The 22,566-nt window shown below is 49.3% G+C and overlaps 1 long non-coding RNA gene across 1 annotated transcript; it reads right to left on the reverse strand.

The window, feature by feature from the left end:
• Window positions 1-20,141: 20,141 nt before the first annotated feature.
• LOC136001287 (uncharacterized) lies at window positions 20,142-21,898 on the reverse strand. Its single transcript, XR_010607764.1, has 3 exons — window positions 21,823-21,898; window positions 20,541-20,724; window positions 20,142-20,224 (listed from the first exon to the last, which is right to left on the reverse strand). It is a non-coding gene; the product is annotated as an uncharacterized LOC136001287 (long non-coding RNA).
• Between the last annotated feature and the right edge of the window lie 668 nt (window positions 21,899-22,566).

The raw sequence follows: 22,566 nt of genomic DNA on the forward strand, positions 1-22,566 counted from the left end.
TCCACTTGGCATTCGGGCTCCCCTGCCACCGCTGCGCGGGCGGCGCAGATGGCACCATTCATCTTTCATCGCCTCCCAGGCTGCAGGTAAAGGCTCTGTCTGACGGGGCTGCCTCGAAAAAACCCTGCTTTTGGAAAAGTCCATTTCAATAAGAGTATCCTGCTGAGGGTGTATGTGAACTGTTGAGAGATGCTGCTCAGAAGCTTTTGGCACGAGTTGTCATCTCTTTTTAATCGGCTTTGTACTTACTTCAGGAGAGTCGCTCCTCATTTACTCCACGGTAAGTGAGAAGCAGATCAAGTCCCTAATTCACCTCAACAAGCGGGAGAGCCTTCCAGGATAGAAGGGATAGTTGATTTTAATATATTTAATTAAATGAACTGATGATGACTAGTGTATTCATGTTTCTTATCAGTGTCTATTGTAAAAACGCCTTAGACTCCGTTGTTTTCTCACACCTTCCCAATGTCCCATGGGGATGCTCTCGAACTAATGCAGAGCTCCTTTGTGGTCTAGCTGGAGTTTGCTCGCTTTTGCAGCGGCATCGGTCACGAGGAGTCTGTGATTTTTATTCTTTGCCTAAAAACACACCGCAAGAACTGTGTGAAGGACATCAGGCTGAGCCCTTCCCGGCAGCAAAGGTGGGGTAACAAATGATAACACAGGCTGGGACCCGGGCGAGCATCCCTCCCTGCGGCGTGGCACAGGCAGAGAGGGGTGCTGGTGCTGTTTTCATTGTGAAAACCACAACCACCACAAAAAAAGCCTTCAGAAACTGCATACAAAATCTGTGTGCAGAGAACAGCAGGTGCCCGGCCCACGCCTGACAGCGCTCGTCACTTATTGCATGGTCGTACCTGTATTTGCAGCTACACGTGTGTATAGACGCATAGAAATATGTATATATGGATTTAATATGTGTATATATACACGCACATGCATTAGATGTAATAGGATCTGCCTAAGATTGACATAAAATGAAAAGACACATGTAGACAACTGCACATACACAGACTGGCTTAAGTTAAAGCAGGGCTATCATAATATCATCTTGCAAACTTTTTAAATAAAAAAGTCATTTCCTTACAAATGGAACCTTTGTTAGATAACTTTGCAAAGGAATTTACACAGTTTAATTAAAGAACCAGCTCTGCCTTGTCCTCCATGTCCGACGAAATAAGGCAAATAGTTTTAAAATATTACACTCAATTATACTTATAAATCTTGCACAGGTAATGAACATATTCTTTAGATTGCAGAAAGAGCTGGACACTTATCTTACTCTTTAAGATAAAATACCACATCCATATAATGCATTGCTAAGCTTTCTTTTACCATACACGTTGCCCAGAATCCCATTTTCTATTAAATAATAATCATTGTAATTAATAGACTAGTTATTTTATCTCCATAATCTGGTTACAGTAATTTATCAAAGGTATGTAAATGAATGCAAAAAAAAAGGCAGTTCATTATTATTTTCTAAAGGGTACGTGTCTCTTGGTGAAGCATGTAAAATGTAATTCTCTTGAACTTAATAAGGTACTTGACTTGGCGTAATTCTCGGAAAGAAAATCCATTCAACGCTTTACTTTTTTATGTCACACGCAATTTGTTTTACTCACAATTCTCTGGCGGTTAGGGCTTGCTAACGGGCTGGTTTCCACACACGCAGCTCCCGGACCACGAGCCGCTGCCGCGTCCCTGGCGGGATGCTGGCGATGCACAGAGCGCCTGCGCGCCGGGGCTGCGGGCTGGCCTGGCCGAGGACCGCGGCGGCCACCGCCTGTGCCTGCTCTCCCAGCCGTCCGTTCAAAGCCAGGGGAAAAAGAGAGAGAAGGAAAATATTCCAAGGGTAGAACGCAGCTACAAACAGAGGCAGTGCGGGCACCCACGTGAAAGGGATCTGATTAATGATAGCACCTGAGAGAAGTGGCACTCCAACCAACTTTAACTGTTGATGTATGATGACATAATGTCCCCTCCAATTAATGACAAGGATATAAAACACCTGTATTTAGCAGAGCAGATGTTGCTTTTATGGTTAAATGCACACAGAAATTGACTTTTAAAGGACCAACGTTAACTTCTCCGTTATTTGTTTCTCTGTTTGTTGCACTGTGTTATGAGCAGGATTGAAAGGTAACTCCGCGAGCGAGGAAGGAAGAGGATGCGCTCTTCACTAACAGCAATTACAGGTCCTCTCCGCACGGTTTACGGAACACGGGGTTATCTTCGCTGTTACACGTCTCTAGAGGCACCCCTCCCCAAAGATCTCAAAGCAGCTTCCGAATGGAAGGACTTTCTGAGATACGTGCAGAAATGACGCTACCCACAGCTCAGCCTGAGCAAAGGCATTATGCAGCCTTTACACCGTGTTTTCTTCTCACTCTCTGTCCGCAAAGGGAGAGCTGCCTCTGAAGCCAGCTAATATCTCTATTTCAGCTCCAGCGACAGTTATTTATGCTTTGACCCTAAGGGAGTCAACTTATACTGTTAGTCATTCACATGCTCACATCTACGTTATGCAATTCAGTTGCTATTTTCTGAGGGAAAAAAACCCCACTTGTTAAGAAAATGCCCCCTAAGGGCAAATAAGCATGAGGGACAATTTCTGTGTGGGGTGATGCAAGGATCCTACCTTTCTCCTTGGGCTTCGCAAAGCATTTTGGAGTTTTCCTCGGGTCAGCCGCACAAAGCGGGGAGCGGTTGCTGCGTTTCCCCACCGCTGCGCGTCGCCGGGGGTCTCCAGCCCAGGAGCTGCAGATGGGCTCCACCGAGGCTTTGTTTCGAGAGCAGAAGGGTTGCCAGCTCCCCCAGCATGCCTGCAAGCCTCGCAATATTGGGCACTGTTCCGAAAGTCCCCGCTTCCATACTCCTGGTATTCCGGGAGGATCTAAGGTTTCAGTGGGTAAACAAGAAGTATCTGAGTCTCCTGGGAACCGAGAAATACTACAAAACATTTGCTAGAAGTAAAAAGCCTGTTTTATAAGCGGGGCCCTTTGCAGCTGCTAAAACCTTGTGCCAATCTACGTGTCAGGCGTCCCTGACACAGTAAAATATTACCGGGGAACAGAGTGACTTGTGGTTTTCTGCTCACTGTACATATTTATTTCACTGCCATCACCCTAAGCCTGCTTTGATTCTGACGCCGTGTTCTTCGAATAGTATTTTCGGATGGTAAAGTATTGCTCCGTAAGTGATTATGGCTCAAATATGGTGAATAACCTTTCCCGTTAGAGAAAAAAAAAAAAAGACCTAAAGCTTGATAGCCGTCCTGTTATGAAATTCACCGCAGCACTTACAGGGACTGTCGTGGCACGTATTGGACTTGGTACCTGCGCTAGTCCAACAAGCACCCTTGGGTGGCACAGCCGCCCCCGAGGGCACGGCCCCTTCGTTCTCTGGCAGTCGTGCGCGTAGGATCTTGGGCTGCGAGTTTCCGAGCAGGTTCCATCCCTTTCTTCACTTTCGCCTGGCAGTTGGTATGGAGATAATGATGGCAAATTAATGCTTTGTTGGCTCGCTGTGTGTAGAAGGAGCTGGCTTTGTTTCATCTAAAATGGCAGGATTATTTGGGATGCTTTGTTTGCATGTGGTCTCTTCCCTTTTGTTTGGCTCATTTTTTACACATCTCATGGCAGGATCTGGGGACAGACTTGAAGCAGAAAAGGAGGTAACGTGGCATTTCAGGGGTGAGTTGCCGTGTGTGGGAGACAGCCCGGGATCCCGGCCAGCAGCAGCACGGGGAAAAGGAGTTTCTTTTTGTTATTAAGGACATCGAGTCTCAACACAGCCCTCACGCACCCCAAACACTTCTGTAAATCCTTACCGGCCAAACAAAGCCTTTGGAATCGCTTGCGTTTCCTCGGGCAGCTCGGAGGACTCGCTCCTCCCGTTTGCTGTCTTCCCCCCGTTAGCGAATCACTGCGCGTCACACCCGATATCCTGATGTTACCTTGTTCTGCAGCTGGAAAGGCAATAGGTGTGCAGCGGGAGCCGGGCGGCCGCGCCGGCCCCTGCGGGCAGACCCCCACCGCCCGTCACAGCCCCTCGCAGAGCCCACGAGAAGGCGCGAGAGCAAAGAAACGTCCGAGCTCACACACAAGCGACGCAAAGCCGTGTCCAGTTATTACAGCTTTCCTACAGGTCCTAAAATATTGCTTCCCTAAGTCAGTCTGAGACAGAGAATTACATTCATTTCATCCTCCTGAGATTAGAGAAGAAGTTCGAGTTTCTGTTCTAGATAAATAAGATTTCCTTAAAGCAGTTTAACAGCTGCAGCCAAAAAAAAAAAAAAAAAAGGAAAAAAGAGCGAAGACATCCATTTTCCGCAATCAGTCGTGCAGTGGCAGGTGCGAGTCAAGGGGCATGGCCTTTAGCAGGACCCAGGGCTTGGCCGGAGCCTTGCCAATTAATCATCCAGCAACATGCACTTGACAGCTTGGAGAAGTCTCCGATTCTTTTTCTCATGATTGCATTGCTAATTTGGTCTTTAAACTTACTAAGAGCAGGCAAGACTTAAAGAAAAGCTGTCGAGTTTTCGAATATGATTTTTTTTTTAAAGGGAACCTTTTCTAAGCTGGTTCAGTCAGTCACGGCTCGTGAGCGGCTAATTTAGGTCACTAAGAAAGCATTCGAAAAAGTATTTCACCAGGGACGGGTGTTCTCCGTGGTGTTAATGTGCGCGAACTAGTGCACGTTTTCTTTCACTCGCGGCGTGAACTCGTGACGTTCGTGTTACGGAGCACGCGTGTGCGTGCGTACGTGCGTGCCCACGCGAGCGCGCGTGTGCCGGTGCCCACGTGCACGCAGCGCTCCCACACCCACGCGCGGCCCGGGCATTAATATGGCATTATTTTGTGGGACACACGGGAAGGAAAGCCCCAGAGTGGCTTCACACCGTGTTCTCCTGTTTTCTCAAAACAGTCGGCTTGTTTGTTCGATGCCAACGTCTCGCAGACCGAAACAGCTCCCGGGGGGATTTGGGCAGGAGTTGGCACGTGTTACTTCTGGTTTACGTAAGGTCTTGCTGCAGTTTCTATTTTTACCCACGTTAATAAAAGGGATTGTTCATCATTATACCAGCTTAGCAGACACAAATCACATGCCTAGGCAAATCTTAGGGGGAAGTAAGGTGATTCATTCCATTAATCCTCTGCTGCACAAAGTCACAGCAAATCCGGGTTCTGCTAGTGGGTTGAAGGCTGAGACCTGCGGGCTCCTCTGGGTTGGCTCTGCTCGCTTTCGGGAGGTTACATTGCCATTTCTAATAAACACTGGTGAAAAACCAACCAAACGAAACCCCCAGCAACGAAACAAACCCAGAAACTGAGCCCTTTATCAACACACGAGATTGATCTTAACTGAGTAACGGTCATATACAAACATTAATAACTTGCAGTCTAAATAAGCATTGAAAAGTTCGAGAGCTTTTTTTTTTTTGTAATATAAAAATAAACATGCAAAGGGTTTTGTCCTCGATGGTGAGCCAGCAGGGTATTATCTCCACAGACTGCAGCTGGACAGCAAACGACGCGGGTTGCGTTTCGGTTCCTGCAGTTCAGCGGATCGAGACGGAGCCGAGTACCTGCAGGGGGAGGCGAGGAAACGCGAGGGGCCGAGAAGTTCGCAGTGCAGCCCAGGACGTGTCCGTGGGGTCACACGCGGCGCGGCGGAGCCAACGCGCCGATGTCCCTGTTACGGACAAAAACATGACTGATTTTACAGCGTCCCCCGTCTGGCCGATCTGCTTGCAGCGTATAAACCCCGCTCTGCCTCCTGACCTCTAATGGGGAAAGCAACCCACTGCATGCTTCGATGCGATGATGCTAAAGAATAAAACCAAGTAATGCAATAGTAATTAATAACAAAATTACACTCGCGTTGTCTCGCCACCGGGGTTCAACAAAAAGGAAAAAGCTCCCAATACTACTTGGCTGGGAAGTGAAGCAGAACGTTGGAATGACAGCCCGGTTTTTGTAGGAATTTGGAAGTGACCGGCCCCGTGCGGCGACGGAGCAGGAGCACGCGCCAGGTCCCGGGCTGAGCCGGCGGCTCCGCAGCGTGCAAACCGCGCGCCTCGGTGCTCACGGATCGTCCCCGCGCGGGGAAAGGGTGACACGAGCCCCATGCATCTCTATTAGCAACCGCCGGGCAGCATCTGGAGAGGACCAGGCAATTATCTCGTGCTACCTGTCCCAGGGACAGCTGGGACAGGACGTTCCTGCGGCTGGTTCGAGGCTTCCCGAGATGGATGAAAATCATTATATTTGTGTGCAGTCAGCACTCCGACACTGACGCCGCATCATCTGCCTGAGGTTCTCTCCCGGGAGGAATACAGACCAGAAACGTGGTGGAAAAAACAAGGGCACTGCTTCAGAAATCTATTACTGAGAGTTCTGAGGCGGGGGGGCAGCGGCAGGTTTTTGTATTTGCTGACAATTTTCAAACTTTCTATATCAGGTCAGCTGGGAAAGTTAAAGGGAATTAGTCAAAGGTGTGAATTTATAATGAGTTAGTTAAAATAAGCCATTATGGAAACACGCACATTTGGAATTAAAGTGACCTGAATGTGACAGAGCTTGATTTTCCGCGGGATGAGCTGAGTTAAACTGAATTGAGAGCACTGTAGCTCTACGCAGGGCCGTGGTCAGACACTCGCTCTGAGGCCCGCAGCGGTCTGGGTCGCTGCCACTCGATGAGAACAGATTCCTGCAGCCTGCCCGGCCACGGGGAACAACGTGCTTCGCAGGCAAGACGCGGAATCGGGCAGAGGCTGATTTGCCGCTTTTACTGGATTTCGTTCAGCAATTGAGAATTTGCACTGATGTTTCTGCTTGCAGGAGGTGTCAGCGACTTTATTAGCTTATTTTTTTTAATGAACTGTATACATACGTACGTACAAATTAGCTTGTTCTGGCTATGCGTATACGGATGTATCTGCCTGTTTTCCTCTCCCGTTCTTAAACATAAAATATAAACCGGTCAAACATGTGCTCATGTTCACAAACATTAGCTACTAATAGCGATTACACATAAATTTTCGAATATTGGGTTAATCCAAAAGAACTGCTGATGCAACGAATGGGTTTGGAGCGAAGTTTCCCAGCGGTGCCGTGTGCTGCGCCGGTGTCCGAGCGGGGCAGGGACAGCGGGACGCCGCGGCACCGTCACCGCGGGTGCTGCCGCGGGGCAGCTCTGCCCGCTGCGGCCCTCGCGCCCCGTCCCTGATGAAAACGCATTGCCGCGGCCACCCCGGCGCGGCGCGGACGGCGGGCCGATGAGGACGTGGTTGGGGACGCCAGAGATGAGCCGGGAAGCCGCGCCGCGTGCGCAGCGCGCGAGCACGGCGGATGATGGAGGGCTCCGCCATCCCCCGATAGCTGCAGGCTGTGCATCAAACGCGCTGGCGTGGGCGCTAATCCCATTCCCATGACTAATGCCGCAGGAATACCTAATACAATCAGGTCCCAAAATATCTCTTTTTTACCTGCATTTCTTTTTAACCTCGTATTTCTATCCTGTCATTCCAATGTTCATTTTTCCTAATAGAATTTTAAAACTTCCTGATGTGATTATATTATTCATTGTATCTTATTAGTGAAAACAAAATTACTCACATGAACCTATTAGGACATGACAGAAAACTGCTGGCACGCTGGGAAGTTTCTGGGGTTCTGTGTGGGTTTGTGCAGCCGTTCTTCATTCCCGTACCCCCCGAATCCCGACCCTGCGATACCCGTTTGCTGTTGCTGACCTGCACAAATAGATGCTGTTTGCTTCTATGAATGCGCCTTAGCACAGCTACAGCTTTTATTCCTCGCTGGATTATGGCAGCCTCAGGGAATCAGAGGAATTTACCTAAGCACTACAAGTTTAAGGTCCCATTTTCCCCCCAGGTTCAAGGATTTAAAGCAAAAATTGATTCAAATGAGCATAAATTGAAAGATCAGGCAGGCGATGCTTGCAGGGGGAAGGTAAATATTGTGAGAGGCGTTGCAGACACAGGCTGAAGGTGGCAAGGAAGGTGAGAGCAGCAAACAACGAACTTCTGGAAAGAGCTGATCAGCCTGAAAATCCCTGTGCTGGCTGAAAAACCCGAAAGAAACAGGCGTAAGATGTAAATGCTCGTGACCCTTTCATTCCCACTGCTAATGGAGCGAGCCTTTCTCCTTCTCCTCGCGCTCCCTTTTTCCAGTATTTCAAAGACCGAAAACTGTATTTTATTCCGTAGCTAAAAGTAAATGCACCCTGATTACAATATTATAAAAAGGAGCATTATAGTTACAGAAAATAGCAACCATTGTGCTTTCCTTGAAAGTTGCCTTAAAAGATTTAATTTATATTTTTGGTGATGAGTGAAATTTTTTACTTTTAAAAAAATTAATCGGCCGTCAGTGCTGCAAATTTTAATTCTCTATTCACTAATGTTTAATAATGTCATTATATAATAATGCATTAAGAAGCAAAATAAGACAAGCCACTTCATTTTGCTTTGGTCTGCCGTTGAGGACTGGCACTTGAATCCTGCAGATGAAAGGCTAATACTTTTATCCCTTAAACTACTCAGTCAGCCCCTGAAACTAAAGGACTTAAAGGAGAATAATTGGCTCTTTACAGAAGAACAGAACAATGTGCTCTCTGCCTCTCAAGTTCTGTTTTGCATCTGGCTCCATATTCCTTCCTTTGTGTAAATAAATTAAATAATGTCACCTAAAGAATTAGATCACAAAAATATTCTCTCTTTACACTTTGTTCAAAATTAATTTCCAGATGGCCGTTCTCTCGCGTTCTGGCCGCGGAGCAGATCTTGGCCCACGTGAACCACGACCACGGGCGGAGGGGGAACCGTCGCCTCGTCTTTGTACGTGGTAATTGCAAAGACACGGCAAGCTGACGTCCATAAAAAACAACGTGAGCACGGCCAAACCCGGCCCCCCGGCGCCGGCAGCACCTCGTCTCCTCAAGGCAAGGATTCCACGTTCGCTTGAGCTGAAAACCTCCCCGTGCTGCAGCCAGCACGAGGTTACGAACACTTACGTCCTACTTAAGCCCTATTTTGAGACCGTAAATGTGAATTAGATGTTCTGCAGGCTGAACAACAATCCTCACGACGAAGGCGAGTTTCAGCCCAGGTCCTTAGGCACGCTGCATCTATTTTTTCAGGCTCCCGTTTTTAAGTCACTGCGTGTACTCGTTCTGCATTTGCTCTGTTTACAAGGCCAGATTCCCTCCCCAGGGAGTTGTTCCCGTCACGTCGGTGTCCGCAGGCGTCGCAGCTCCCTCCTCGCCCACCCACTGATCCCGCAAGCTCCTTGTTGCCACAGCCGCTTGCAAACCCATCGCGCAGATCGTGCATGAACTCGGCCATCGGAGCTTGTAAAGTCTTGCAGCCGACAACCACGCGCACACGTGCGGTAACCTTCATTTGGGATTTTAATCGCCGGGACGCTTCTGTGCGCAGAGGCGCATGGCACGTTGGTTGGCAGCGAGCTTTAAACATACGTGGAAGTATGAGGGCATGCGGAACGGCGAGCTGGGAGCGGCGGTCGGCACCGCTCAGGCGCGGGCAGCCGGGGAGGAAAAGCTGCATCTCTCTGCTCGGCCCAGAGTTCGCGTTAATTAACTGGGAGGATTGCTTCCCCTAACGCTCAGCCGAAAAGGTGCTGCACTTCTTTCTCCACAGGGCGCTCACCTGGGAAATTGAAGTCGCAGGTTCAAACCGCACCCCTGCTTTAAGAGGCAGGAACACGACTCCGGGTTCCTGGGAAAAAAAATGTGAAAATATAGGTGTTTAAGTCACTCCTGTCAATCTGCTTGTGACACAAATTATTTTGCAAGCACAGAGCTGGTGCAGAATCGGTGTCACACACCTCCAGGTACAGGAGACAGCGAGCCGGCTGACGGGCTTGCCAGATTTCCTTTCCAATGACCACTCCAAATCTCTATGAACTTTAAGAGGCATGTGAACCCGTGTGCCTCTGGCTGGAGTCAACGTGTGAAAGGGATTTACACCGTCACAAGGGCTGTTTCTGTCACCCGAAGAAGGTAATTAAATGGTGCGGAATTTCAAACCAGTCTTAACAGCTTTTTTCTGCTTTTCCTCCAGCTCACATCGGTTTAGTACCAAACTAATTACAGGCAATTTTTTTCTGTGACTCTTCTTGAGCTTAGAAATGACTGAGGCCCCAAAGACAAGGGAGGACTGTTCTGTTTCGACACCCAGAAGTCCTGTTGATTTTTTTTTTTTTTTGCGTCTGGTTTTGTTTCTTAGCTGGATGTGAAATGTAGCTGCTCTTTCTGGCAAAAACTTCCCAAACAGGATGCTCGGATAATCCGAAAAGGATGCTTCCCCCGCTTCCCCTCACGAAGGAGGAGGAACAGAAAACAGGCTGTGGAGGAACAGAAAACAGGGATCTGATCAGCTCCCGAATGTCTCGACACCAGAAACCTTTGCAGCTGGGGAGTGGACAACAAAGATCATCCCAAGGCTGGTGGGCACCTGTGGCAAGGGGCTGCGCACACATCTGGGGGCTGCGCACACATCTGGGGAGCTGCAGCCACATCTGCGGGCAGCACCCACATCTGGGGAGATGCACCCACATCTGGGGACCTGCACCCACATCTGGGGAGATGCACCCACATCTGCAGGCTGCACCCACATCTGCAGGCTGCACCCACATCTGGGCTCTGCACCCACATCTGGGGACCTGCACCCACATCTGCGCTCTGCACCCACATCTGGGGACCTGCACCCACATCTGGGCTCTGCACCCACATCTGGGGACCTGCACCCACATCTGCGCTCTGCACCCACATCTGGGGAGCTGCATCCACATCTGGGGAGCTGCACCCACATCTGTGCTCTGCACCCACATCTGGGGAGCTGCAGCCACATCTGGGGAGCTGCACCCACATCTGCAGTCTGCACCCACACCTGGGCTCTGCACCCACATCTGGGGACCTGCACCCACATCTGCGCTCTGCACCCACATCTGGGGAGCTGCAGCCACATCTGGGGAGCTGCACCCACCGGCGCTCCCCCTGGGAGAGCTGCAGCGCCCATGGAGCCGGGATGCACTTTGGTGCAGTTTCATAACATCCGTTAGAGATTTAACAAAGCAAAACCTGTTTGTACGATAAAATATTGAGCCCACATTCACTTTTTTTTCACGGGGAATCCATAACTATTCATCGCCATTTTCTGGCGCCCCTTTTGGGATTTCTTTCTGGTTCAGTCTCTTCCAGTTCTCCCAGCATCCCAGAGCATCACGCTCCCTATTCTTCTTCCTCTTCATTTTCCTCTCCCTCTCCCTCCCTCCGGGTTTCTCACGCTGCTCAGGTGCTTTTTGCTGTTTGGAGCTGACCCGGGAGACGCGGTGCAAACCGGGCAGAGATCCATGCCCGGCAGATCCTGTCCGGTGTACGATCCACCTGAGCTCCTCACCCGCTCAAGAAATGGAAGTTGCCTGGGTGTAAACGCAGAGAGAGGCACGGCGCTTTTGGGAGAGGTGTAGATCTTCAAATCCAGCCCCTAAGGAATGCAAGGAGTTTTTTGATATTAAAAAGAAGTAGAAATTCAGCTCTGAAACCCAGATTTCTAGAGGTTTAAATCTGAATCGCCTCTGCTCGAATGCTTCTATAATATTGCTTGATTTCTCCAAAGCAATCTGACAGTATGTGAAAGTTATTCTTATTTTTACCCTTCTTACCCATATGAAAAAGGAAACACAGTCCATTTGCTGTAAGCCCCTAAGCATCTGCTGATTTGTCAGTTTTATTTAGTTGAAATGCATTCACTTTTGCTGCATAGGGGACCATTTAGATGAGCTAGCTGGAGAAAATTAGTTCTACTTTACCAGCATTAACTACCCTGATTGTACATTAATTAAGATATGCCTTGTGACGTACGATAAGTCCTCACATAAATATTTGGGGAGTTAGGCAGTTCTGACTATTTAAAATTAGCCTGGAAGGGGTAAAAATAGCGCTTGGTGGCAAAAATATTTCTACGCCTTGAGAATGGAGATGCTGTGGGTATTTTGCATGAGAGTTGGTGTTTAATGTTATTTCATTGCTTGTAATTTTGACTCCGTAGTGAAAAATTCAGTCCACTAGAACTCACTGTGTGAAGTAACTTAACATCACGGCTGAGCCATGAGCTAGTTGTGAGCAGTGTAAAAATAGTGATAAACCTTGAAAAACAGCTGTAGGGCGTTTGCCACATAAAACCAATAGACATAAAACATGTCGGGATTTTTTTTTTTTCTTTACATGCATGCTTTTTAAAGCAGAAAAAGCCTGCCTAGGTAGCTGGCCTTTAAGCCTTCAATTAATTGAACAAAGATTTTAAAATTGTTCAATTGGTTTCATTAGGAAGTGTATAATAGAATAATAAAGTAAAACAAATGATATAAAGCAGACCCTCTAATTAGCTCTACATGATTGATACAGCTTTGGACTAGGCATTTGATCTCAAACAAAATGCAGTTCCTTGTTAAGAGGATTTTTAATTGATGTGCAGAGAGGTATTAGATGATGTTGGAAAATAATTACTCAAAAGCTATTCATGCATTTGGCTGAACATAACAAATGAAGTTTGGGCTCTGGATCTGGCGGAGTGGACACATGCTAATTAATAACGAGAAGAACAAGAATCTTCCAGTAGTTTTTAACCCAGTGTTTACTGGGAGATTGCTTCGCAATTATGCACCATAATGAGGTTGTCATCTAAACAAAATCAACATTACTCAGATGTCATTTGCGATTGTTAGACGTTGCAGCCCATCTATACGTTCCGTTCTGTTTACAGATGGCAATATGTTATTAATCACCCGGCGCTGCCGCTCGCTATCCAGCTGCCGCGGGCGCTCCCGCCCCCTGTCAGGCTGCAAAACGGAATTATCAGACGGATTCTGGGGGGCAAGAAGGGTTTACACGTCCCTGCTCTTCCCAACTCTCTCAAGCATTCTGGCTCCCTTCCGAGGGTTTCCCCTCGACAGTGGGGTCATGCCTGCCCGTAACAAGGCACAAGGAATACACGTCTGGAGGTTCAGTTGTGCACATACTGCCTTCGGGTTTCAAAATGCACCCGTTTTGCACCTCCCTTGTCCAAATAATGCCGCCCAGCCTTCGTCGTGTGTCTCAAAAACACGCTCCATCCTCCCAGAGGTGAAATGGGACACCTGGAGAAGCCGAAAAATAAATCCGCACTGTCTGCTTTGAACTTCCTTCAGTAGGAGTGTGGAAATATTTGCTTTCTCAGTCCTTCGTTAGGAATGTCAACAGCATTAAAAAAGGAAAAAAGATGACTATTTTGGCTGAGATTTACTCCTCCGTTTTTTATGGCTGGTGATGTGACTTGGTAGCCTATTGCCGTATCCAACGAGAAAAACTCCCTGAGCTCTCCTAAGGTAACGCCAGCACCACCTTAAGTGCCCCGGGCCTGAGCCGGGGAGGATGAGAAGCACCATGAGAAGGTGAAGATCAGCTGAGCGGGGCTTATGGCCAGCGGACGCTGTGCCAAAGGCACGTCTGGTTCACCGCGGGGTTAAATCAGCTGTGGTTTTGCTAAACGCCGCGAAGCAGCTGTGGGTTTACACCGAGGCTGCGAGCTGGGGCGCGGTGCAGAGTGCAGGCACTGAGCAATAGCGATTTCTGCAAGAAGCCGGTGTTTAGGTACATTTCTTTTTTCGTTCCGCAGCGCAGTGGCACTTGGTGGTGACGAGGACAATGCCCTGAGAGTGGCTTCTCGTCCCTGGCTGCCCCAGCAGCAGCGAGATGTGCTTTTATCCCCGGAAACTCGGAGCCGAATCCTCTGGGTCCCGCTGGGCCAGCTCAAGCAAAGCGTGTCTTCAAGCTTTGCTACCGCTCTTCACCTTTATAGACAAAAGGCAATTCATCTTTTAATAACTCAGCTTTTGACTTGGAAGTATTGAATGAGGAGTGAACAAAACCAGGCTTATTTCCAAAAATCAGTGTGGGTTTGGAGGCTCCATTTCTAGCTGTCCAGTACGAAACACCTTGAGCAGGCTGGACTTGCTAAGTGGCCTTTAAAAATCTTTTACTCTGGCACCGGAGTTTGGCCCCGTAGGTACCGGGTCCTGCGCCGGCTTTGGAAAAGGTGCACGTTGGGCATCGCGTGGACACGAACTCACAGAGGATTTCCCCCCGGTTTTCTTTTCAGAAAACATTCAATTAGCGATTGTCAGGCAGTACGCTAAACAAAAATTCCTCCTCGGTATTTTTTAAATGCTTTTATGCATTTTTCTTTCCCTGCCCCGACACAAACCCACGCGTGTCCCTTCAGAAACCAGCCCCGTTGGGAAAATCCCAGACCCCCAAGCCAGCGCTGCAGCGGTCTGGCTGGGAAACGGGACTGTGCCACAACCAGGAGCCTGCTGTTCGCAGGGCTGGTCGTTTAAGACAACTGTTGTTCCTGCGCGCAATCCCGTATGCGCTGTGCAAATTACATTACTAATTTACCAGCCGGCCAAATGTCCCCGGTTTGTAACGTGCCGCGTTCCCCGTAGCTCCAGACAAGCCGCAGCATCCTTTGTCGGGACAGAACTTCTCGGCTGATTCGGAGAGCGATGCCAAAAGTCTCGCTTTTCTGCTTCAAATAAATTGCCCTGACACTTCGCAGCCACGGCTTTATATTTTTACTTAAGTGCGTGTTTGGTGGGTGAGAGTGCGGCGTGGTTTGAACAGTTGTCAGAAGTTTTATTTTTGGAAAAAGACAGATAGTATTTCGTGAGATAATTAAGAGTTTGTGAAGTTTTCCTGAGAAACGAAAAAGGCCCAAACCATCCTCTTCTGCTCATATATGCATTTTACACTCGATTCTTCATTTGCCACCTCCTCCTCCACTAGTTTACAAATCTGTTAATTAATGGTGTTTATTCTCCTCTCAGCCTTGCCTGAGAAATGGTTTTATGATTATATTATTAGGAAGTGATGATAACATATGCGGGAAAAGGTATTTTTTGGTATGTGGGCTTACCGATCGCTATGGAAACAAGCAAATATTTGCAGACCTCAGCTACTGATTAATACCTACTGGTTATTTTGGCTTTCTGAAGTTACTGTCTGCATGTGAAGAATTTCTTGCGAGCGGTTCTCCATGACAATTTATTTACATGTGTAACAGTCTCCTCAGAAACGACTCCGGTAATTTAAGGCTCCATCACGTCGTCGCGGTTCCTGCAACAGCCATTTTATCGGCGCGTGATTGAAACACAAGCACCGGGCGTTATTTTTAAACGCCCTGGTTCGCATTTCGGTGAAAAGGGTTTTATCCCACAAATATTTCTCCCCGAAGGGAGGGAGGCGACGCCTGCGCTGGCTGACAGCGTTACTGAAGCCGTGCCGAGGGGGCTGCGGCTGCAGGGCTGGCCAACAGAAGCTCCAGCAGAGCGCGGCGGGAGAACACGGACCGCGGCTCCTCCGCGGCACCCTGACCCGCACCCGCGTCGGGACGCAGCGGTAATTAACACCGAGGGCACGGCCCGGCACGTGGGAACGCTTGACCTCAGGTGATGGGGACGACAGGAGAGAGGAGGGACGGACTGGTCTCTAAATGTGAAACTCTTTACACAGGTGTCATAGAACTTCCTAGAAGAACAATCATTCTTCCGCATGCGGTGTTGGGCATCTCCGCTGGAAGAAAATCTTTATGACCTGGTTTTGCACGTCATAAACCCATCGCAGGGTTCTCTCAGATAGCTAGGAAGTACAAAAAATAAACCTTTGGTTAGTAAGTTCTTTACTCTCCACGCATTTTGGTCTCTCCAGAGAACCCTACATTCTCTCCTCTGCAGTCTTCCAAAAGAAAAAGAAAATAAAGAAATAGATTTGGTTTTGGATTAGAACGGTTTTGATTCCCAGGTTGCTTTGGAAATGGGATTTGAGTTCTTTAATCATACAGATACTGAAAATACTGTGGTAGACAGACAAAATGTAGTACCCAGTGTCCCAATTACTGAGCTATTCCCTTGGCCAACATAGAATTATTAATCTGGTTTATATTCTTGCTCGTCATAGCTCCACACCGACTCATGTCTTCATGGTTGCTGGTGTGCAACCACTGCCACCCACGGCTGGAAATCAGGTTTCTCACAGCCTGGCCGCGGCTCCAGAGCCAGAGGTTGGCCACCCATGTGCTATTTCTGCAAGGCACTTGGGTCTGGGAGACCCACGGGCTGCGCTGGAGGGCAGCGAGGCAGAAGGAAATGCAAAAGGTAGTAAATGAAGCCACGGTGATCTGCAGGGCCTTGGGGCATCTCTGAACATCTGCAGCCACCTCGGGCAAAATCCTGTCCCTGCTGAAGCAAATGGAAAATTTGCCGCTGACCTCGAAACGGCCAGAATTTCATCCAGGTGCTGCTGGGCTGTGTGGCACGGTGTCACGGGTGTGCACGGAGTCACGGGTGTGCACGGTGTCACGGGCGTGCACGGTGTCATGGGCGTGCACGGTGTCACTGGTGTGCACAGTGTCACGGGTGTGCACGGAATCACGGGTGTGCACGGTGTCACGGGTGTGCACGGAGTCACGGGTGTGCACGGTGTCACGGGTGTGCACGGTGTCATGGGCGTGCACGGTGTCACTGGTGTGCACAGTGTCACGGGTGTGCACGGAGTCACGGGTGTGCACGGTGTCACGGGTGTGCACGGTGTCACGGGTGTGCATGGTGCCACGGGTGTGCACGGTGTCAGGCGTGTGCATGGAGTCACGGGTTTGCACAATATCACGGCTGTGCACAGTGTCATGGGTTTGCACGATGTCATGGGGTGTGCATGGGGTGTCACTGGCGTGCACGGTGCCACGGGTGTGCACGGTGTCACTGGTGTGCACAGTGCCACGGGTGTGCACGGTGTCACGGGTGTGCACGGTGTCATGGGTTTGCACGATGTCACGGGTGTGCACGATGTCACGGGTGTGCACAGTGTCATGGGGTGTGCATGGTGTCACGGGGTGTGCACGGTGTCAGGGGTGTGCACAGTGCCACGGGTGTGCGTGGTGTCACGGGTGTGCACGGTGTCACAGGTGTGCACGGTGTCAGGCGTGTGCACGGTGTCACGGGGTGTCACAGGGTGTCCACTGTGTCCCAAGTCGGGGCTTGTCCAAGCACAGGAGCCTTGCGGGGGCCTCTGCACCCAGGGCAGGGCTTGGGGGTGTGAGCAAAACCGAAAAGGGAGCAGAAACGCTGGGGAGGAGAAGGGCCAGAGGTCTGCAGTTTTTCCTGCTCTGTTGTTTGGCGGTGAAATTTTTCCCCAGGGAAAACGTGATTTTTAATCCGGTTGGGTTTCACAAGTGAGCGCTTTAATGGTTGCGCCCAAGGTCCTTCGTCAGTCTCAGTCTACGTTACAAAATCGGCAAGTGTGGCAGTTCAGCCGAGGTCTGTCTGAGCGAGCACCGCTGAAATGCAGAGCGGCAGCTGAGCTGGGCCGGGCTGGGTGTGCTGCTGGCCCCCGAAACGCCCAGCAGTTTTCTAAGGAACACATTCGGTCTGCAAATAGCCCTGTGAAGAAGTAGATACCGTCCCCTCTGCACAGAGGAGAAAACCACAACGAAGCACAAAGCCTAAACCGCGTTCTTGCTCCGTTGGATGTTGGACGTTCCTGCAGCTGAACTGCACGTTCAGAAACCAAAGTAGGTGGTTAAACATATAAATCTAAATCAGGTTTGTAACGACGGAATGAGTAACTTAATCATGTAGATATGTATGACGTAAATAATACTGTAATAATGTGTCTGATGATTTATCCCTTGAGGCTGACAGTTACCCCTGAACGAAGACGCTCCTGGAGCCCGTGCGGCAGGGAACAGCCCAGCGCACTGCTGGCGGCAAGGCCACCCCCTTCCAGCTCCATCGGTCGTCGTTTACACCAGCCAACGGCTGGCTTTCCGAGGCCATCCTGGCGGTCTATTCCTGCCCTTCAAAAGCTTGCAGGCCACGAGCTCCTCAAACAGATTTGGGGAATATTGATGCCAGTTCTCTGTTTCTGTCCCACCAGTTTATCCCTTTTCCCTCTGCTCTACCTGGTGCCAGCCTGGCATTCTGCTTGTCAAATACGCGTTTCTCAGGTGTCATCCTTTGCAACACCAACCCTCAGAATTCATCTCTGTTCTCCAGTTTTCTGTCTCCTTTCTACCCAGGATTGCTTTTTATGTGGTCATTTTATTTATTTCCACACTTGCGTTTTCTTTTATTTATTAGTCCTCTGTTAAAAATCGTTCGTGTTAATTTTTCCCACACTAGTGCTTTTAAAGTATGACATCTGTGTGCGTGCCCTTGTAAAAAAGTAATACAAAGCTGGAGTCAAAGCATTAATGGCAGGGTTTTCTCAGCATTGATCTCATTCTGCTCGTTCTGAAATCAATGACACTTGGTTAGGCTAGTGCTGAGCAATTCTTGGGAAAAAAGAGCCTCTGACAGTTGCAGTGATACCACACGGTTTGCTTAGCATGTTATTAACAGTCCCAGCTCCTGAAGACAACTGATGATAAAAGCATAAGGGATTTTAATGACGGGGGGTAGAGCTTCAATATCTGACTCGGGAGACCTTGGAGAGAGAAGGAAAATTCAGAGAACACAACACAGTCCTGCCCGGAATCCTGCCAGCGTGTGGACAGGACTCATTTCTGGCAGCACCAAAATCCCAGCCAAAGCACTCGGCCGTGCCAGTTCCCACCTGCTCTTCGGGATGCAGGAGCAATTGCAAAGAGCCGGCCGTGGATTTTTTTTTCCCAGCAGCAAAAGGGAAATAAAGCACTTTTGCAGCAAGGAGGAACCTGGAGGTTTATCCCAGGAACATCCCGGAAAAGCCACCCCTTCCAGCTGCCCCCCGTGCTCCCAGCTGGGGCAGAACGAGGAAGCCCTTCCCTGGATCAAGCTACTCTAAGTCTTCCCGCTTGCTGTTCTGAGTGCCACACGCAGCCCTGAAGGAGGATCGGTTATACCTCCTGCTCCGCCGCATGAATCTGTGTCCATGCATCACAATATTGATAATCGCATCAGCTCGGTATTTTACTTAGCAATGGTCTGGTTCCCTTAATGAAGCAGTCTCCAGCTTCTTCATTTCCTCTTCTGAGTAACCCGATTATTGACTTGTAATTTGTCACAATGATATAGCTTGGTTACTGAATGGGAAATGTTTAAATCAAGCAGCAATTAATGCATTGTAAAGCACTTCAGGTAATTGTGTAATAAGCAGCACATTACCTAGAGTAGTAACACATTTTACGGCTAAACCAGCAGGAAAAATAATGTTTTTTGCCAGGTTATTTTAGGGTGTGAAACACGCTGTTGCGGGAAGGCAGTGTGAATCCATATTACGCAGAAATCAATGGATACCCGTCTTTGCAGCCTACAGTAGGAGCTGTGTGACAAGGGCACGGCATTTTTCCTCATCAAGCAGGTTCTGCGAAAGCGGAGACTCAAGCTGAGCTTGCTATATCCAGCTGTACTTCGTTCGCCACTTAATGGAGCAGGTCACGGTTATCGCACCCCGAAGAAACCAGCCGGTCGCAGGCTGAGGAGCACGAGCGAGCGCTGAGCTCCGGCGGCTGGCGCTCGGTCCCCTGCGGGGGCACGGCGACAAGCCAGCGCCGCTGCCGCTGCCACCTCGGGCTGCTCCCCGGCGACGCGGCGTCGGGGTTCGGCTCGGGAAGAGCAGTTCTGGCTAAAGGAGCCGTTAGTGAGGGATTAGGCAGCCCTTGGCAAACCGCGAGCCCCGGGCAGGGGGCAAGGGGCGAGTCTGGGTGCGGCGGGGGCAGAACCCGCGCGCCCCCGCGTCCCGCCGGCTCCCGCGTGCTCCAGCAGACGGAGCGGGAGCCCGATGCACGCGGCAGCAAAAGCAGGGCGGGGAGGGAGAATCCTCAACTCCTTCCCAGCGGCGAGTGCCTTTGTGCGTACGCAAAGCATAAGCTGGTCCTCTGGCTTTCAAGGACAAGGTTTCCTTTTTTAAAAAAATAAAAAAAAATTTAAAAAAATTCTCCCTCTGTGTATCATATTTGGCCTTCCTGAAGAATCACGCCATTTCTGGGACTTTAAGAGGAAAGAATAACAGGCACACCGCGTTGGCTCCTTTTCACAGTGCTCCTGGGGGCGGCTGACCAAAGGAAGTGCCAACCGTCATGTTTCCACCTTTACCTCGGAAACGTGCTGAGCGCGTTTTCTCTTCCAGCTGCTCGTGTGCCTAGTTTATTCAATTCATGGCGCTGTACAACAAAAATCAATAAAAAGCATTTATTATAAAGTACCAGAGATTAAAATAACTGACTTGGCTATGCTATTAAAACACGGGTCGCTCGAAGCAAGGATGCGCGCTTCACGCAAAATATGATTTATGCTCTGCAGAGGCGAAAAAATGCAGTAAGCAGAAAAGGAAGTTTTATTGTCTTGCCAATGAATCACTGTTCTGCTTTAAAAAAAGTTAACAGACAGGAAAATATTATTTAATAGAACTAATTTAACATTTTATTATAAATATAACTGCTGTAAACTATTACTGTTTTTCCCTGCTTGCAGCAGTACCTTCGAAACTTCAATCGGGTCAGCAAAGTAGCTGCTTGACGTACTCGTACTCGCCGGCAGGTCGACGTGCTCGTCCGTCTTTCGCCACGTGCATCCCCGGTGAGGTCCTGGTGGTCTGTTCTCCCAGCCGCGTTATTCACCGCTCGATGGAGAGTTTCACGGGCGAGTTGGAAGTTTACTCAGCCTAGTAAAAAAGAAGAGGGGAAAAAGCTCCTGTAGTTCGTCGCAACAGGCGAACTGAAATTCATTTAATTTGTTACTTGCCGTTTTGTCCTATAAACTCAAATACTTATTAACACTGTAAATATGCCTTTTTACTGGCTCGCTGACAGCTCACATGCTTTCTGCGCTGTCTCCTTAAACATTTATGAGCGTTCATGAATATGCAAATTCACAATCTAATGTCTGCAAAATGGTTGAAAGTACAAATGCTGTGTTAATATTTCATACAATGATGGGAGCAAATCAACAATCATAAATTGTGAACAAATATGTTGCTTCATTAATAACTAATGAGGCAATGCACAGAGCTCCAGATTTGGCATTTAATGGTAAAAGTGGTGTTGAAAAAGAGCTTATCAGGCAGTACTCCCATTTGAAAGAGGGATCGCAGCCTCCGCAGCTTACGGGAAGGTACCAGGATGGAAACGGAGAAACGGAGAGTTACGGATGCGCCTCCAAGAGCAACTTCTCTTTCCCAGGTGCGAGACTGCGGAACCGCAGAGCACGTGTCCTGAAGCCTCGCCGCGCCGGCTGCCCTCACGGCCACGGCTCCAGGACGCCCAGGTCAGGGCGGCAACGCCTGCGGGGCTTTCCGCGGGGCCGGGGGACACCCGCCGTGACCCCGGGCCGCAAAGCGCGGCGCCGAGCGCGGCGGTCGGCGCGCTCCTCGGCGCGAGACGGGCGCGCAGAAGAGGTGTCTGCACCGAGCCGCCCTGCGCCTGGGGGCTTCTTCCAGCAGAACCGGCTTTACACACAGCTACCGCGATTTAGTGAAAGCCCACGTTTAGTGTTTCCCCACGCAGGCCCTGCGTTGCCCCTCCAAGGAGGTTGGCAAAATGGCATTTTTGAGTTTTCCCCCGACGGAAGGCGGAGCCCCACGCTCCTTCCATGGTGCACAACACCTAGCAGAACTCCTCGGTTTGACTCAATTAAGGCAGGCAAGCAGCGCCGGCTTCCTCCGCACGAGCAGGAGAGCACAGCCGTGGTTCAGCTGGCGATTTTTCTCTCCCCTCCCCTCCCAGTTTTGCAGTTTTGGCGGCTGGAGATGAGACAGACAAACCTCGGTCCTTCCCGCGTCCGCGTCCTTCCCCCCGGAGATGGTGTGAAACGTCCGACGGCAGAGCGGACGGGGCCGTACCGGGGGGCTGGATGGGGGTCAGGAAGACCCCGCGGGTTCGGGCGAGGTGCACCGCAGCACCACCAGCTCCGCCGTTCATCCCGGGGAGCGGCGGGCGGCGGAGCCGGGCGGCAGGAACTCGTTAAAAGTCTCCGGATCCTGTCAAAATGCCTCCGTTTTATGGCTTTCAGTCGAAGGTTGAGGTTTTTGATGAGGTGCATGAGCAGTGACCTCATAAATTGCTCTACAAAGTGTAAACATGATTTCTAAAAATCCTTTTTGAAACCCAACTTTAATAACAAGCCAGACTTGGAACTGCCTTAAATATTTATGTGCATGGTATGCTCTCTGCACAGCTTGTAATTATAGAATATTATTTCTCTTTTTGTACATTTTTAGGCTGTGCTGCCACTAGCTTTTGACACTTTAATTTAAGCATAGTTAAAAAAAAAAAAAAAAGATAATTCCTTTTTTCCACCTTGGTATAAAGATAAACCAGCAAAATCATTCCTGCATTTGTTGGTACAATTTCAGTTTTTAGCTATGTTGATAATTTACTTTTGATGCTAATTAATTACAAGTAATCATAAAAACAAATTAAAAGCACTATACTTGCAGCAGGGTTTTTTTTATGCTTATGAAATAATGCATCTTTATGCATCTGTTTACTTGCTATGTAAAAAACTG

This window comes from Caloenas nicobarica, chromosome Z, assembly GCF_036013445.1.
Source record: "Caloenas nicobarica isolate bCalNic1 chromosome Z, bCalNic1.hap1, whole genome shotgun sequence".
In the NCBI taxonomy this organism is placed as follows: Eukaryota; Metazoa; Chordata; class Aves; order Columbiformes; family Columbidae; genus Caloenas; species Caloenas nicobarica.